The 19,381-nt window shown below is 48.9% G+C and overlaps 1 protein-coding gene and 1 pseudogene across 2 annotated transcripts in view; one reads left to right on the top strand and one right to left on the bottom strand.

Annotated features, from left to right (window-relative positions):
• The window catches only part of RAMP1 (receptor activity modifying protein 1), a 567,344-nt gene that overhangs the window by 241,150 nt on the left and 306,813 nt on the right, over window positions 1–19,381 (bottom strand). The window lies entirely within an intron of this gene.
• On the top strand, window positions 17,668–18,581 carry LOC147731297 (zinc finger and BTB domain-containing protein 37 pseudogene; annotated as a pseudogene).

Raw genomic sequence — 19,381 nt, 5'->3', positions numbered from 1 at the left:
CTGATCGCTTTTTGGTGTGTTTTGGGTGTCAGAATTGCTGGGAGTAAAGGGTAGTACAGGTCTCTTATGGGAAGAAGTAGTGACACAAGAGTCTGGGGTAGGGATACAGTTGCGCCATTCAAAAACAGACAAGAGATCAAAGGGAAAGATGGTGGTGTTGAAGGCTTAACCTGCGGAGAGTTTCTGTTAGGTAAAATGGGGAGAGAAGTTGCAAGCTTACAGGAAATCACCCGGTGGGAAGTGTTCAAGCACAGGGATAGAAAATGATGACTGCTTTCCAACTGCTAGCAGTAAGGTGGAAAGTGCATTTACAGGTCGGGATGGCAATGAAGGAGTATGGCATGCATTCCTTACGTATCGGGGTGGCAATAGAGGCAGGCAGGAGGGGTTGGTCATGAGATCAATTTATAAGGCTGGGAGATGGTCCTCAGACACTTTTAGGCGATATATATGGTTGGAAAGGGGAATTGTGGACAAACAGTTAGCTGCTTTTTTCCCTTCCTGCTGTTGCTGTCTTTTCAGTTTCGATTCTGGGCCGAGAGGTCACTGGCTTGTCTGTGTGGATCATGGGATACTTTTTTTTAGGGAAGTGGGTCAACTTGGAAGCCAAAAAGAGGGCACAGGGTCGAAATTTGGATTTTGATGCAAGTTTGCTATTGGTTTTCTGGTATGGGTCGGGTGATATGCGCTGGAAGAATCTGTTGCGCCGTCTGAACAAGTTTTTGCTGGGAAAGAACTGTCTTGATGTTTTATTGGTTTATTTACGGGAAAATGACTTGGTGGTAGAGAAGGGCCTGGCACTGCTGCGAGCGATAAAGAAAGATTTGAAAGAAATCAAGATGCAGTGGTCAGGGAGCTTCGTGGTATGAACAGCATTTATCCCTAGGAGACTTTGGTGCTTTCAAGCCTGTGGCAATTGATAAGGCCAGGAGAAAGATCAAAAGGGAAATGAGAGTATTCTGAAGGAAAGAAAGATTTGGTCGAGTAGAGCAGTCAGACTTGACATACAGTAATGTGGAGTGTTTTCAGGGTAACAGTTCACCTTTCTCACTATGGGATGTAGATTTATTTGCTAAAAGTAAAAGAGCTTTTACCTCAAACCTTGAATGTACAGCGGTGAGCAGTAAAAACTTAAGGAGGTGAGGGGGCAGAAAAAGTCAGAGTAATGCCTTTTTCTGAGTGGTAGCTGGCTGAGACATTTTCATGGGTTTAGCTAATGTTATTGTGGTTGCCATCAGCAAACTAAGCTGAAAGGTAGAGTGTGAACCAGCTCACACCGGAACAAGGCAGGAAGTTAAAGATTAAGTTATAGGAAGTTCAGCTTTAGTCGATGTTAATAGATTCACTGATAAGCAGTAGGGGAAGTTAAAAAGGTCACAATTGCTGGAGTGCAGTATGGTTGGAGATAGATACTTGCTGGGTTACGTTATGTGGGAGGTGAGACATTTAGGGGTGTTGGGAAGAAAATTAGGTGGCAAACTTTTGTACAGTGAGGTTTTCGTTTTGTAAGGTGGATTGCCCAGGGATTTTGTGTGATGTGCAGCTGTTTCAATAAAAGCGACCTTTGTCACACATACAAAATGTTTCAGTGGTCTGTGCTGTGCCTTGGTCACCCAATGCATCTTTTGTGACACACGGAATACTTTATATGTGAGCATAATGAACTAGAGTGCATACTTAAAGAAATAATGACAGCCATACTGCCACAGTGCTATCACCGGCATTGCACCAGCCTATGCACCAACCTCTACACTCTCTTCTTTACCTCATAAAACATGAACATGACTATATAACTGTTGGAGAAATAACTGCCCCCTGCTAATAGGCCATAAGGCACCTGTCTTTTGTGGACACAGAATTCATACCCAAACATGGATTTGAGTAAAACCAGTAACATAAATTAAAGAAGACAGTAAACAATCAACAATCAATAGGACAGAAAATGCTGATAGGCAGTGTCTACCTCAGCTAGCATAATATTACAAAGTCTTAGTATTTCTGAGAAGGGGAAGGCACTGTCGTAACCGATACTATGGCCGCGTGGCTCTAGTGAAAGACTATGGGGAACTTAAAGTGGCTATCTGACTGCCGAAGGGAGACATCCTTGCTTGGTTACTGAACGGCATGCCAGGCGAGGAAGTAGTCAGAACATGTCCACTTCGTCTGGATGTTCATTTAGACTTTGTGCCCTGAACACTAGCCTTTCCATGTGAAGTTTTTGTCGTACGACACGTTGAGGGAAAAAAGGCCCTGATTTTTCCAATATATATCGAAGTCTCTTTATGAGATATGCCAATCCAAGGAGTAGGTTCACAAGTATGAAAATCTCTAGCAGGATAGAGTTTTTGCATGAGCACTTTGTCACTTACTTGAATGTACACTTCACTCTTATTTATTTATTTATTTATTTTGAGATTTGTAGAGCGCCTGGTGACCCGAGGGCATCCCCGCGCTATAAGACTGTAAAATCCAGGACAGGCGAAAACCAGGAACTATTTGGGGAAGAGGAGGGTTTTGAGTTTTTTGCGGAAAAGTGCGTGGCTAGGTTCCAGACGCAGCAGGCGAGGAAGGGCGTTCCATTTAGAGGCGGCCTTAACCGAGAAGCGGCGTCCACCGGTACGCGACTTCTTGAATCTTGGGACTGTGGCCAGATGTTCGTTGTCCGAGCGAAGGTTTCTGTGGGCTTTATAAGGTGTAATCATATCTTTGAGGGCGGCAGGTCCAGCCCCATTGATGAGTTTGTGCGTGATGCACATGGCCTTAAACTCCACTCGCTGGCGTACCGGAAGCCAGTGCAGAGATTTAAGGGCCGGTGTGGTATGGGCTCTGGGAGGAAGGTTGAGAATGAGTCTCGCCGCGGCATTTTGTGCGCGCTGGAGTTTGGCCAGGGTGGTTTTAGGGGCGCCGAGGTATGCGGCGTTGCCGTAGTCCAGACGTGCTTGTATGAGCCCTTGAACTAGAAGTTTCCTGGACAGGGGGGGCAGGAGGGGGAGGATCTTGCGAATTGAGCGGAGAAGGCCAAAGCAGGTCCCCGCGGTCTTGACTGCCTGGGTCTTCAAGGAGAGGTCCTGCTCCAACCAGAAGCCTAGTGTTTTAATTTCTGTCTTGGGCGTAGGGATGTCACCGAAGGAATCCGGCCAGACTGAGGGAGGGACGGAGGACCATTTGTTGCCCAGAAGCATAATTTCTGTTTTTGTCCCGTTCAGCTTCAGCGAGGATTCGCACATCCAGGTATGTATGTCTTGCAGGCAATTAAGTAGGATTTCAGGGTTATTGTCCAGCTGGGAAAGAGAGACGACGAGTTGTGTGTCGTCGGCATAATTGACTATTTTTATCCCATAGGGGGTAACCACATCCTCCAACGGGGCCATGTAGACATTAAACAGGGTGGGACTAAGCGAGGACCCCTGGGGCACACCACATGTGAGCGGAAGGGGGTCTGAGCGGGAGTTGCCGTCCCACACCTGAAATGAGCGACCCGAGAGGAAGGATTTGATCCAAGCATGTGCGGTTCCCACAATTCCTGCCTTGGCCAGGCGATGGAGGAGGACACGGTGGTCCACCGTGTCGAATGCGGCACTGAGGTCCAGGAGGATCACTGCCACTGATCCTCCTGAATCCAGGATACACCTAGCCTCCTCGATGACGGAGAGGAGTGCGGTGTCTGTGCCGTGGCCCGGCCGGAATCCGGTTTGTGACTGACGTAACATTTTATTCGTCTCGAGGAATTGGGAGAGTTGCACGTTGACTAATTTCTCTGCCACCTTGCTGAAGCAAGGAAGGAGCGAAATGGGTCTATAGTTGGCCATATCGACCGGGTTTAGGTTGGGCTTTTTCAGCAAGGCCTTGACAACTGCGCCCTTCCATGAGGAGGGCACTATGCCTTGGGCAAGAGATGTGTTAATCAGATCCCTAATGGTAGGTGAGGTACTGGGAGAAACGGTTTTTAAGAATCTGACGGGTGCCGGGTCCAGGGGGGATCCACTTCTCATTTTGGCCAGCGTGGTGGTAACCTCATCGAGGGAGACTTCTCTAAAGGAGGACAGCCGCGGGCTGGTGGAGCAGGCGTCTAAATCCACCGGGATGGGGGGGCTGATTGGGGGAAGGGACTCCAAGATCCGCGTGATTTTGGAATCGAAGTATGAGGCTAAGTCCTTGCATCTGTCCGGCGGGGGAGGAGAGGCAGCGGGAGCTGAGGGGATGTTGAGTAGTTCCTTAACTATCAGGAAGGATTCTTTGGCAGAATTGGCCGCATTTTTAATTCTGTTGTCGTAGAAGGTGGTCTTGGCTAGTTTAATGGCCGATTTATAGCGTCTTACCGCTATGTTATAGGTGTCTTTATTACTATGTAGCCAGTCTTTCCTCCAAAGTCTTTCCGCTTTTTTACATTCTTTGCGGAGGTCTCGGAGTTCCGGGGTGTACCACGGGGCATGACCCATTGTCCTATCTTTGATCTCCCGACTTTTTATGGGAATGAGGCTATCAAGGGAGGAGGAGAGCCAGCCTCTTACTTGGGTGTCAGCCTCGGACGGGTCAGCCGCAAGGCTCGGGGTGGAAGAGTCCAGAGCTATGGACCAGTCCACCGTAGAGAGTTTGGCCCACGATCTGTCTTTAGTGAAGATGGGGGCTTTATGGGGTTTCTTGATGGCCCCAGGAATGTGGAAAGTGATCACAAAATGGTCCGTCCATGGAAGTGGTTGGGAGTTAGTAAATTGGAGGGAAGGGATGTTCGAAAACACTGGGTCGAGAAGGTGCCCTTTAACATGTGTTGGACCGGTATTGGCAAGGAGAAGGCCATGAGAAGCCAGGTCGCAGATAAGATCGGCAGCGCCTGTGTCCAGCGGGTCGTCAAAGTGAATGTTGAGGTCACCTGTTATGAGGAAGTTTGATGATAAGTGGGCTGAAGAGGAAACAATTTCCAAGAGGGATGCTGCAAAGGGGGCGAAGTGGCCAGGAGGCCGGTACACCAGAAGGCCTGACAGGGAGCTGGTCGGAGTAAGCTGAAAAGTGAAGAGACAGCTCTCTAATTCCGGGGTTGCCATCGTGTTAATTCGGCAGGCGAGGTGGTCCCTGAAAATGATGGCAATTCCACCTCCTCTACCTAAAGGGCGTGGTTGGGACAAGATGAGAAAGCCGGGGGGGAGAGCCAATACCATATCGGAATTGGAATGCTCAGTGATCCAGGTTTCTGTCAAGAAGAGTATGTCCAAGTTTAGATCGACAATCAGATGATTAATATGCAGGGCATGCTTCGGGAGCGATCTGCAGTTGATTGTCGCCATTTTGAGGACCGGCGGTGGGACCGGGGATTTAGGGAGGTGTAGCTTCGTCGGTTTGCAATTGATGCAGCTGACGTAGGGAATGTTAGGATCTTGCGGAGCGTGGCATGCGCTGGTTTTCCTAGGTCTAAGGCTAAGTAGCTCTCTGCGAGAGTAGCTTAACTTTGTAGTTGGGGGGACAGGCATAGAGTCTGGCCCTAGGCCCGGTCGTGCGCGGACGGGCGCAGACGGGCTTGCCTTAGGCGCTCCCGCTGCACTCGTCCGCTGCGCGTCCTGTGGTTGCACATCTTTATAGGTAGGAAAGGGGGCGGGTGGGCGTGGCCTCAATGTGGGCGTGGCCTCACTTCCTCGCCGACAATGGCGGTCTAATGTTTGTTTTGAAGTTGATCGGTGCAGCGAAGGAGTCGCTGTTCAGGCGAGTCTCGAGCCCGCTGCAGGAGGTGACAGCCGGGTGAGTGCCCAATTAAAAATACAAGAGAAAAGGGTGACACAAGAGAAATACAATTTTTTTTAAAAAGCGGACGTCTCCCGGCTTCCGCCTCAGGAGATTAGCAGTTCTGATCAGTTGGCGCTGATGACAGCGCTTTAGTACTGTGGCGGGTGGGCGTGGCCTCAATGTGGGCGTGGCCTCACTTCCTCGCCGACAATGGCGGTCTAATGTTTGTTTTGAAGTTGATCGGTGCAGCGAAGGAGTCGCTGTTCAGGCGAGTCTCGAGCCCGCTGCAGGAGGTGACAGCCGGGTGAGTGCCCAATTAAAAATACAAGAGAAAAGGGTGACACAAGAGAAATACAATTTTTTTTAAAAAGCGGACGTCTCCCGGCTTCCGCCTCAGGAGATTAGCAGTTCTGATCAGTTGGCGCTGATGACAGCGCTTTAGTACTGTGGCGGGTGGGCGTGGCCTCAATGTGGGCGTGGCCTCACTTCCTCGCCGACAATGGCGGTCTAATGTTTGTTTTGAAGTTGATCGGTGCAGCGAAGGAGTCGCTGTTCAGGCGAGTCTCGAGCCCGCTGCAGGAGGTGACAGCCGGGTGAGTGCCCAATTAAAAATACAAGAGAAAAGGGTGACACAAGAGAAATACAATTTTTTTTAAAAAGCGGACGTCTCCCGGCTTCCGCCTCAGGAGATTAGCAGTTCTGATCAGTTGGCGCTGATGACAGCGCTTTAGTACTGTGGCGGGTGGGCGTGGCCTCAATGTGGGCGTGGCCTCACTTCCTCGCCGACAATGGCGGTCTAATGTTTGTTTTGAAGTTGATCGGTGCAGCGAAGGAGTCGCTGTTCAGGCGAGTCTCGAGCCCGCTGCAGGAGGTGACAGCCGGGTGAGTGCCCAATTAAAAATACAAGAGAAAAGGGTGACACAAGAGAAATACAATTTTTTTTAAAAAGCGGACGTCTCCCGGCTTCCGCCTCAGGAGATTAGCAGTTCTGATCAGTTGGCGCTGATGACAGCGCTTTAGTACTGTGGCGGGTGGGCGTGGCCTCAATGTGGGCGTGGCCTCACTTCCTCGCCGACAATGGCGGTCTAATGTTTGTTTTGAAGTTGATCGGTGCAGCGAAGGAGTCGCTGTTCAGGCGAGTCTCGAGCCCGCTGCAGGAGGTGACAGCCGGGTGAGTGCCCAATTAAAAATACAAGAGAAAAGGGTGACACAAGAGAAATACAATTTTTTTTAAAAAGCGGACGTCTCCCGGCTTCCGCCTCAGGAGATTAGCAGTTCTGATCAGTTGGCGCTGATGACAGCGCTTTAGTACTGTGGCGGGTGGGCGTGGCCTCAATGTGGGCGTGGCCTCACTTCCTCGCCGACAATGGCGGTCTAATGTTTGTTTTGAAGTTGATCGGTGCAGCGAAGGAGTCGCTGTTCAGGCGAGTCTCGAGCCAGCTACAGGAGGTGACAGCCGGGTGAGTGCCCAATTAAAAATACAAGAGAAAAGGGTGACACAAGAGAAATACAATTTTTTTTAAAAAGCGGACGTCTCCCGGCTTCCGCCTCAGGAGATTAGCAGTTCTGATCAGTTGGCGCTGATGACAGCGCTTTAGTACTGTGGCGGGTGGGCGTGGCCTCAATGTGGGCGTGGCCTCACTTCCTCGCCGACAATGGCGGTCTAATGTTTGTTTTGAAGTTGATCGGTGCAGCGAAGGAGTCGCTGTTCAGGCGAGTCTCGAGCCCGCTGCAGGAGGTGACAGCCGGGTGAGTGCCCAATAAAAATACAAGAGAAAAGGGTGACACAAGAGAAATACAATTTTTTTTAAAAAGCGGACGTCTCCCGGCTTCCGCCTCAGGAGATTAGCAGTTCTGATCAGTTGGCGCTGAGTAGCAAGAGTAGCAAACCAAGCATTCAAGGTGCCACTTACTTTTAAACTTACCTTGTGAAATATTTGATTGCTTATGGTCCAGAGTTCCATATAAACTATTAAATATCTTGTTGACTATTGATTTCAGATAACTTTGTCCAGGAAAACTCCGTTGGGTAAGTGACACTCCTGATTGCTGAGAGGTCCCTTCTCTTTTCTTCTGAAACCCTGCTTGACCAGAAGACCCCAACGGAACCCCGAAATTAACGAGAAGACAATTTCTCACCAACAACTGAGAATCTGAAAACTATTTATTATGGGATCTACTCTGTTGATTGTGCCTGCCCATTTCATTAAAAAAAGTATTCCCCATGTAAAGAGTTCTCTATAGTGGAGAAGTTCACACAGCGGAAATTGGAGCCTTCTGTGCAAACACATACATTTTCCCCATGGAACAAGCCCTTCCCCTTCACTTCCTCCAGATGTGTGGTAATCTGTTTCCCTTTTATGCCAGCCTGCGCTGGAGTAAATCTCTGCCTATTGCTAAACTGGAAGGGAAGGAGTTTGGGAGTGATCACAAACATCCACATTTGTGGTCATTCTCACACCTACTAGGCAAACTATGCCTTAGAATGCACACTTCCTAGCCCTCTAGTGGGATGTACGAGTGACAATTACTCTGCATGGCCACAGCCATCCTGGCAGGATACAAGATTGCACAATAGGACTGCCAACACAAAATAGGAGGAGGAATTGCGACAATCTGCAAAGGAAATGTCAACTGCTGTGCAACTTCAGAGATTGGGACCCCCTTCATGGAGTACCCACATTTCAAGCTGAGAATCTCAGCAACATTCACCCTAACTACCTAGGAAACAATCACCACACAAGAAACAGCCAACATCATGGGACCATCCACCCCTGAGGACTGACTGATCCCTGCCCCATCACATCAACAAAATGAGCGCCTCCCCACTTGGTGAAGTACTCACCCGCATCCTGAACACCTCTATCACCACAGCAATGTTCCAGGAGGCCTGGAAAGATGCAGCGGTCAACACACTTCTAATAAAACCTTAGAGAGTGCTCACCCAGCTATCAAGCTACCGTCCGACTTCCCTACAACTCTACGCTGGCAAGGTCATAGAGAAAGCATAAACAAGCAACTCGCCCACTACCCAGACACAAACCAACTCCTACAAACCATGCAATCAGGTTTCCAACCCAATCACAGCACAGAGACTGTCCTCATTGCAGTAAAAGATGACATCAGGATGTTCCTCGACCAAGATAAAACAGCGGCCGTCATCCTGCTCAACCTCTCAGCAGCCTTCGACACGATCTCCCACTCCACCCTGATCAGAAGACTACATGAAAGAGGCATAGAAGGACCCACCTGGATCTGCTCCTTCCTCAAACGAAGAACACAAAAAATCAGCATGTCAGAAGCCAAGAACCTCATTTGTAGAATCCCCCATGGATCATCTCCCAGTCAACCTTATTTAATATCTACATGACCCCACTGGCCAACCTCATCAGATCCCACGGTATCAATATACTTTCCCATGCAGATGACACCTAATTGATACTCTCTCTGTTAGACAAGACCCCAGCAACAAAAAACAACTTTGCCACCTGCATAACCACTGTAGCATCCTGAATGAGATCCAACTGCTTCAAACTCAACTGAGACAAAACCGAAGTGGCGATATTCGGAAAGAAAACCTCTGCTTGGGATTCCACCTGGTGGTCAGAAGACCCTGGCTCTACACCTTCCCACACTGCCCATGGGAGGAAATTAGCGGTCATTAAAGACAGCAAACTCAACATGATACCCCAAGTTAACAAGGTGACTTCCACCTTTTTCCACATCCTGAAGAAGCTGCTAAAAATCTTCAAGTGGCTACCAGAGAATACTAGGAAAATGGTCACTCAGGTCCAGATAACCACCAAACTCGACTAAAGTAACACACTAAATGCAGGAATCACCAAGCATCTCCTGAACAGGCTCTAAACCATTGAAAATGCTGTATCAAGTCTTACCCTCAACGTACCTCACCGTATCCACATCACCCCACACCTCAAGCAACTTAACTGGCTCCTAAAACACAAACGCACTCAGCTCAAACTCCTTGCGCACACATAAAAAGCTCTACACAAATTAGGCCAACATTCATGGTGTGGAAATACACACTTGTAAAGAGATTTATGCCTGCCAGGAGTACTTTGGGAATTCCAGGCAGACATACAACAGATACATTTAATTGTAAACTTGTGTTTACGATCAAATGTATCTTTGTGAATAAGGCTCAGTTTTATTGTCCATTCACTTCCAAACGTTGATTCTTGAGTTGCAGCCAGTAAACAGCAGGTACATGTGTGTTCCGTGCTACTCCAGCAGCAGTTCCAGTGTAAAAGGTAATTATAGCTCTTCCACATACTGATTGCTGCATGGCTCGATAGCAATCCAGCCTGTCTGTGTTGGGCTTTAGGCAACCCCTTATCAATCAACGCCTTTTGCACCCCATTTGGAAACACTCACTGAAACTTTGTAAGAAGAAATCTATATGTTTCTGTTTAACTTGGTGGAAAGTTTTGCAGTGTGCCAGTGATCAATCGGCTATTTAAAGCTCCAGGTTGCTGGACACATTAGGCACTTGTCCTCATAGTCCCCGCTTGGCCAGATGAACCCAAAGGGCCCCAGAACCAATGATAAGGCAATGTCCCACCAACAATTGGAAAATAATTGATTTCTGAAGATTTCACACTGCTGATAATATGTTTTTCCCACTCCCGTCTAGGCACTTTTTTAAATAAAAAGAATACAAATGTTTTTAATTTAAATGTATGGGTTTACCATTTAATTACATTTGAATTGTACTTATTGGATACAAAGATTTGCTCCTTCACGAGGGCACCTTAGTACTCCTCTACTACTTAGTACTGGCGTTTGTGGCATTTTAAAGAGAGCAAACTACAAACCAGGTAGGCTGATCTAATTTTGTTTTGGGGATGGGTCTTACTCCACTGAATTTAAAATAACAATTTCACTTGGAAAAGGCAGAGAAGCCACCACTCACTTATAAGCTTGCATTGATTTTCAGCTTGCATTGACTTTCAGCTCACATGCCATTCATCTACTTTCTCTTTCACTCATGCATCTAGCCACTCATTTACTTACAATTTTAGGCCCAAATTGACTAAAGGTTTGTGCAGCTCAGGACGTTTCTATGCAGCGTTGTGTTAAAGGGGGAGTGCCGAAATGCAGCACTGGTGGCTGCCTAGAAGCAACACAAGCACCCTTGTGCCATGATGCAGTCGGCCTCCGTTTGCATTGCTTTTCAACCCCCAAATATATTTTGCATCAGGAGCTGCGACAAAAAAGCGACTCAACCCCAACTAGTAAATCTGGGCCAAAGTTACTACCTCAATCAGCTACTTGTTTGCTCGTGTATCCATTCTCTTATTTACTCACTCTCTAACATGACGCTCTCTTGCATTTACTCATATCCTTTACAAAAATGTTCACTGACTGACCCTGTCATTCTCTCCTGAATATGCAACATGCTTGTCCTACCAACCCGCATCCCCCACTTCTCCTTCCTTAATTGCCATGCCGGACCGTTCCCCAAGACACCTGTATCTGCATGTAACACTACTAATTTGAGAAAGAGAAAGATATTTAGAAAATACTGCTGCCAGTGGGAAAAGATCAGATGAGCATACACAGCCCTACTTTTATGGTTGGTCTCAGATTTTTGGGCAAATATGTGAAAGTGTTGCCTGTAATGCGTATTGCTTGTCATCTGTCCCTCCTTAGAGGAAACAGCCTCTGCTCCGGGACATTGGATAAAGTTATGTTGTTAGCAGTTTGGGCAGACCTGGCTGCTCATCACAGTTATTTTTTTAAATATGATCAGGTTGAGTAATCCTGGACGAATCACTTCAGTTCCACGTCCTTAGTTCGCTTATCTGCCACATTTGGGAGCCCTTACAAACGGGAAAAACCTATGTACATACTAAATCCTGTCTGCAGAGCGGGTAGGGGGTTAGGAGGACATGGCCAACCCTGCTGGCAATCGCCAAGGGATATAGTATACTCTGTGGAACACTAGGGAACAAGGAGCAGACACTGAATGTAACCAAAGGGCACAACCTGTATCCAGAGCTTGCTGGGCACGACTAAAACCCATTGTTGTGGGGCACGGGATTAGGAGGACATGGCCAAGCCTACTGGCAATTGCCATGGGGTATACTCTGTGTAACACTGAGGAGTGAGGAGTTGGCACAGAACGGGCCAAAGGCCGTAGCGGCTGGCATGGCTCACGGGTGGGGGAGCGGGTGGGGGAGGGCGTGGGGTCATGCAGGGAGAGTGGGTCAATAATATATTTAAAAAATGTAAACCTACCTTTCCGCCGGACCTAGTCCCGCGTCTTAACTGCTCCTGCTCTCCTGCCTCCAACAGGAATAGGAAGCAGGCGGCCTCCCTCCCCTCCCCTAAGCCAATCACAATTCTCCAGTAGAGCGTTGTGATTGGTCGGGACGCCACCCAGCCAGGGGCTTTAGGGGATGGCATGTTCTCCATGTACGATTCAAAAAAGGGCTGGTGATGAACAGAGTGTCTGAATTAAGCAGACCACTCTTACCCAGTCCAAAGATCAGGGCTTGATCCATCACCGTTATTTATCTCACTGCACCATCCCAGTTCAGAACCTGGCTATATGCAAATCAGTCTGTCCCTGGCCCAGTGCATCATGGGAACAGGGCAGACTAAACTACCAAGCCAATTCTTCACCAGAAAGGAGACAAGCTACCGGGGACCGGTTTCTGGCATTTCAGCCTTCTTCGGCCCGGCTTGCTTGAATCCTGATGGTGCAGTGAGAAAGGGACTCATGTCTGAGTATACCCTGCCACACCTATAGTGGCCAAAAACGATTCAAAAAAGGGCTGGTGATGAACAGAGTGTCTGAATTAAGCAGACCACTCTTACCCAGTCCAAAGATCAGGGCTTGATCCATCACCGTTATTTATCTCACTGCACCATCCCAGTTCAGAACCTGGCTATATGCAAATCAGTCTGTCCCTGGCCCAGTGCATCATGGGAACAGGGCAGACTAAACTACCAAGCCAATTCTTCACCAGAAAGGAGACAAGCTACCGGGGACCGGTTTCTGGCATTTCAGCCTTCTTCGGCCGGCTTGCTTGAATCCTGATGGTGCAGTGAGAAAGGGACTCATGTCTGAGTATACCCTGCCACACCTATAGTGGCCAAAAACGATTCAAACAAGCATTTACAATGCAATGGTTTCGCCTTTGTTAAAGTTAGAGCGATTGGCATTGCTCTTGACATTATTTTTATTTATGTTTTTTTTTAACATAAATAAATGGCATTGTCATTTACAATGCCACTAGCTTTATCTCTTGCAAATGACACACACCAACACCCACAGAGAGCCCCCCCAACACACACAAACCCCCCCCCACACACACACACCCACACAGAGCCCCCCCACACACAGCCACACAAAGCCCCCCACACACACCCACACAGAGCCCCCCCACACACACACCCACACAGAGCCCCCCACACACTGCGAGCCCCACCCCACACACTGTGGGCTCGCTGCGAGCCCCCCCGCAGGCAACAGAGGCACGAAAACAGGGTCACAAGCAAGCAACAGGGTCACAAGCAAGCAACAGGGTCCCAAGCAAGCAACAGGGTCACAAGCAGGCAACAGAGGCACGAAAACAATCTTGAAGTTGCCTATACAAGTTGTATTTCCATGGATACCCAAGTCAGCTAAAAGTAGCACTAGGCAAGAAGTGAGACTCATCAAGTCAATGGGTAGGAACAAAGCTGGTTTAATCTTTTCAGACCTGTGATGTGACCCTTCAGTCTTTTCAACGAGTCAAACAGCCAGTAATAGTTTTCTTGGGAACATGGCCCTTATTAGTGGGCGTAAGATGCGATAAAGAGTATTAGAGGGTTTCCACTGATGCTGCTGCATCGCTGTCTGCTTCTAGTATTACACCAGTGTAAAAATATGTAATCTTTTTTTTGTTTAATTAATTTGTCACCCGATAAGGAAAGGGCTCTATTTTAACTTTTAGCTGGTAGACGGAGACCTGGAAGAGGCTAACCTGGCATTATACACCATCAAAAGCGAGGGGCCAGGTGGAAGGTGGTGTGAAAAAAAACAAGTTGGCAATCTTTTCAGTCCTCGGCACCAGCAGCAGACTACTAAAAAAATGCGTTGGGCCCCAGCACTTATTCTATTTATTTGTCAAAGTAATAACCGTACTTAAAGGTACACGGTGTCCTCTAATGACACAACAGTACACCGAGTCCTGTACAAGTGCTCGTATTCCCTAGGTCACCTCAGATATAGTGACGCGTGTAACAATGACGTCATCGCTGCGCATTGCTAAATAAACACAAAAGGGCTCCAACCCTTGCAGCAGATTACATCTCGGCGCATGTCACCTGCCACGAACGGCGTGACGTCCCTAAAAATACCCGGCTCGCCGCGTATCCCATTGTTCTGCCTTCTAACAACGTAAAGCAAAAACTTGACCTGCTCATCATCACATTTGTTTTTTTTACGTCATAGAACGTTCACACTCCACATCTGCTAGATCTGTCTCATCGGGCATCTCTAGCGCATCTTCCCTTCTTGAAGATTTTTTCGTTGAATGCTCAAGGTTGATTCTGATCCTTGACAAGTTCTCACCATAGTCACATTATGTAGATTCACTGTATATAGATTAATCAGCATGGACAGACAAAATATGTTGCATGGACCAGGCCATTGGCCATTCCTTGGGCGGGCATCGGGCGTGCCTCAGTTATATTTAGTGACATGGGCGAGCTACATGTAGATTGCCCACCTTCTGTTGCAATGTATATTTTAAAAATTGAACTTGGGTTATTTGCTAAGCTTTATTGAACTAGTAATAAAAAAGTATTCCTGCCCCACGGAGGTCTATTTGTTTCAACTCACATTGTTCTTTGTTTTCTGTGTTTTGTTAAATCTATTTGCACTGGGGGTTTAGTCTCCGTGCTCAAGGCGTGTCACTGAGCCCTCGCCACGGGATCCTCCGAAGCCCCCCACCCCCTCCCCACAGCGTCTGTCTGAGTCTCATAATTACTTCCCCTGGGGCCCCCCTTCCGTTTACCAGTTGTGCCACTTGCTCCCTCGGCCGGCGCTGCCCCAGTTGCAGGCGCGCCCGAGGTTGCCTACCGCAGAGATCTGCTGGTGAGTGACAGCCATTGATCGGCCGGCAGCCCCCGCTGGTCCCTCTGCCCCCTCTACGCAATGACCCTCGGAGGATGACCTCTGCCACGACCTTTCTGCCGATGCGTAAAAAGGGCGATCCCCGCCGCTACATGAATATGCAACCGGCGTCTTGCTTTTCAGGGTGTTGTGTACGAGCACGTGTAGGTTTTACTATGAATGAAGATTACATTAACACGTTCGCTTGGTTATGAAAGTAGATCTGTTCTTTTAAGTTTCATCGTTTGAGATGAAATGTTGCCAGACAAACCACAAGCTCGGGTCTTTCTTCACAAAGCTCATTGGGCATGGAACACAAGTTGCGCCCCCGCGGCCGTCGCCATTTTAACGGAGGGGGGCGCCTCGCACACTTCCAAGCAGTAAGATGGCGTCGTTTGTTTTTCAACAGCCAAGTCGTGTTAGGTAAGCTGCGGTGAGGAAGAAACACATCCAAAACACTACACATGGAGTAAACAACCTCCCTCTGTCCGGGATGATACCCCATTCACAAAGCTCATTGGGCATGGAACACAAGTTGCGCCCCCGCGGCCGTCGCCATTTTAACGGAGGGGGGCGCCTCGCACACTTCCAAGCAGTAAGATGGCGTTGTTTGTTTTCCCGGCGGCTGGTGCACGGTGCTCCTGCCGCTCGTTACCTGTATGCGTTCCGCGATGCCCTGTTCTGTACTCGGCGGGCCTGTGCAGCGCAGTCCCTGGCTCTCACAGGAACAGCAAGACTCAGTGTTGCGAAACCGGTTGCAGCTCTCGTCGAGGAAAAGTGTGAGCAGTCCGTGCTCGGAATCATTCCAATTACCTGCCGCTCCCGCTGGCAGCCTCCGCCCGGAGCCGGCCGGCTCTCGGGCGCTGCTACTTTTAACACCGCTAATTGCCGCCTTCCCGTTCGAGTGCCGGCAATGCCAGGACCAGACACGGGGGCGTTCCCGGCGTCCCGTGACGTCGGCAAAAGCCAAAGAATGTCGGGAACGCCCCCGTGTCTGGTCCGGCATTGACGGACAGGCCCCTCGTCCAATGGCAAGGCTCCGTTTACGGAGCCAGCCAATCAAGGACGAGGGCCGAACAAAAGCCACACTACTCTTCTCAACAGGATTTCGCCTGCGCGGAAAAGCTGCGCAGAGCGCAGCTTCCGCTAGGCGAAACCTAAACAAGCATTTACAATGCAATGGTTTCGCCTTTGGAAAAGTTAGAGTTATTGGCATTGCTCATGACATTTCTTTTTTTTTTTTTAACTTATAAATAAATGGCATTGTTATTTACATTGCCAACAGCTCTCTCAGCCCACACAGCCCTCACAGCCCACACAGCTCTCACAGCGCACATAGCCCACACAACTCTCACAGCCCACACAGCTCTCACAGCCCACACAGCTCTCACAGCCCACACAGCTCTCACAGCCCACACAGTTCTCACATCCCTCACAGCTGTCACAGCCCTCACACTTGATGCAATGATATACTGATACCAGGATCAGAGGTACACTAACATGGAGACTAGGATAACAGGCATGCAGTTAACATTGGGACCGGACACAGGGATACACTTACACGTGATCAGGGAACAAATGGACAATGGCACATATAAGAGGGGATATGCCTACACTGGGAGAAGAAGCACATGGATTTATGTACAGGCAATACACAGACACACAGAAAGCAAAAGGTCCCGGGGTACACCCATCATAGAACAGGAGGCACATACTTTGCGTCAGAGAATGAGCAAGGACCTGACAAATCATTGAGAACACAACAGATAATACTGAATAGAAGTGTAGGATTTTGATTTGAGGCAAAAACACTAGAGCAACAAGACAATGGAGCAGAGAACACCAATACTTCAACTAGGGGACATGATATCCCTTTCCAAGCAAGACATGCATCAACTGTGGGCCAGGGAAAACACCACAACAGAATGGAAAAGAACCAACTCTATCACACGCAATGCACTAATAATGAAATAGGGACGGGACAGAAGGAAATCTGCAGCAGTAGAGCAATGTGTAATAATCAGTTGGGGAGGTAAAGTCTTGGTGCAACTGCTCTGCAACTGGACATATCACCAACACAGTTCTCAGTAAACATTAACTATAGCCTGGGCACTGAGTGTTTCTAGTTGTTTGATGTAATCTTGCTTTGCAACGGGACAAAGGTGAGTTGCTAACAGATGAAGGATGAGAATGCAGACTTGGCTGATGCATATAGTCGGTAGTATAGGAAAGTGTGATATAGTAAATCAGACTCTGTCAATAAATTATTTATTAGTAATGTATTGACCTTCCTTAAAACAGTCATCCACGCACCTTAGGGTTTTGGCCATCAGTATTTATTTGGCAGCTTTCTCCATTGTCATGGGCAGTAAAACATTATCTGCTGGTTGTTGATATGGGGCATTTGCAAAAGCCCGGCCTTTCTACTAGTTTCCCACATGGCCAAATATGTGGTTCGTGCTATGTGCATTTGTTGTACGGGTCTGTGAAGTGAAATTAAAAGTAAAGTTTTTAATTTACCAGGTGCGATTTCTGTCCACCTACTCTTGAACCTTCCTCAACAATTAACCAACAATTAAGCTATCACTGTCTAAGTCTTTGTGTATGTCATTGGCTATAAATATCATGGGCCCTACACATGTTATCCCACTTTCTGCTTAAAAATTGAATGAAACCTAAGTTACTGCATACAGTGCTAGAACACGCTAGTGGGTAACCATGTGCTCTTCAAATATCTAAAATAAATTCTTGAAAGCTAATACTGGAATTATGTACCCTGTTGCTTGATGCAAGATATTAACTTTGCTGCTGCATGTGGGTCTGGCGTCGCCATGGAGAAGAGTGGGAACATTCAGCTGGAGATTCCCGAATAGAGCAATTCGGTTCTGAGCCACTTAAATCAACTGCGCATGCAGGGACGTCTGTGTGACATTGTGGTGAATGTGCAGGGGCAATCGTTCCGTGCACACAAGGTGGTGTTAGCGGCCAGCTCGCCCTACTTCCGTGACCACATGTCATTAAACGAGATGAGTGCTGTCTCCCTCTCTGTCATCAAGAACCCCACCGTGTTTGAACGTCTCCTATCCTTTTGTTACACGGGCCGTATCTGCCTGCAGCTGGCGGACATCATCAGTTATCTGACTGCTGCCAGTTTCCTGCAGATGCAGCATGTCATTGACAAATGTACGCAGATTCTGGAGGGCATCCACTTCAAAATTAGCACTGAGGACACAGAGCAAGAACTTAGTCACCCAAAACCTGCAGAGCGACTGCCTGATTCTCACCGAGTGAGCCAGAGCTTGAGCCCACGTCACAGCACCCCACGTGGCAGCCGGCATGGTCAGGTCAGCACAGTGCTGGACCTCCGGGAGCTGAGCCCCCCGAGGAGTCCACCAGCCCTCAAATAATTGAACAGAGTTCGGACGCAGAAAGTCGTGAGCCAATATTGCGCATTAACCGGGTAGGACAGTGGTATGTTGAGACAGGGGCGGCGGATCGCAGTGGGCGGAGTGAGGATGATGTGCAAGTAGTTGATGGGATGAGAATCAAGAGTGAGAACATGGAGGAGTGGCTTGGAGTGGAAAACCAGCCATCTGGAGAGGATGGGAGCAGTGCTGAGGAGGTGACGGCTATGGTGATTGATACCACGGGCTATGGATCTGGGAGTCAGGAGAGCTATGGACTGGGGTCATCTGGAATCAAGGTAGCCCGGCCAACTAGCAGTGAAATGGACAGGTGAGTGTGCATTATTTTTTTATTCACACACAATATTGACTTCCTTTTGCAACTGTGTTGTTTAATTTTGATAGAGGAACTATACATCTGCGTTCCTTATACAACTTACTAAAAGCAGTCCACCGCTGGTTGTACGATCGAGTTTCATGTAGCTCGATAACCTAGTAATGTAGTATTTTGATTGGAAAAAATCATGACGCGATTAGACTTTTATTAATTGGACAAGTGTAGAATGGGACCCAGTCCTCAATAGGACTACGTGTGAGTGAGAGAGGACCTGAAATCCGGCGGGGGTCTGACCGGTCAGCACCACGGGCTGCTTCTTCCGCTCCGGGGAAACAAGAGAGTGGATGGGGGCTGGGCAGAAGCGGGAGACCGCCACCCTCGTGAATGAGGCCGGGGGACACCGTTCAGGGGATCCGTGCCGCTGCCGCAGCCGTGTGCACCCTGCGTGCGGAGCCACGCAACACCCAAGCAACACAGCACTCACCGTGGGCGGAGGCGCGGGGCTGCAGCTGTCCTACTCGGCAACACCTGCCCGGCAACGTCCTCCGCTTCTTCCGGGGCTCCCTCCAGGCAGGCCACGGGAGCCCCGCGTGGGCCGCCATACTTCTTGTGGGCCGCCGTCTTCCTTCTTCCCCTGGGCGGCGGGGGGGCGGGCACTTCCGGCCGGCCGCGCTAGGATTGGCTGGCCGGCCGGCTGAAGAAACCTGACGAGGGGGGCGGGCGGGAGAGGACGAGGGGGGCGGGAAAGGACACGGACGTCGGGAGGGAGGAGGGAAACGTGGGGGAGGACAGCTGCAA

The sequence above is a fragment of the Lissotriton vulgaris genome, chromosome 2_1 (genome assembly GCF_964263255.1).
Source record: "Lissotriton vulgaris chromosome 2_1, aLisVul1.2, whole genome shotgun sequence".
Lineage (NCBI taxonomy): Eukaryota > Metazoa > Chordata > Amphibia > Caudata > Salamandridae > Lissotriton > Lissotriton vulgaris.
This window is presented reverse-complemented; position numbering and strand designations above follow the sequence as displayed.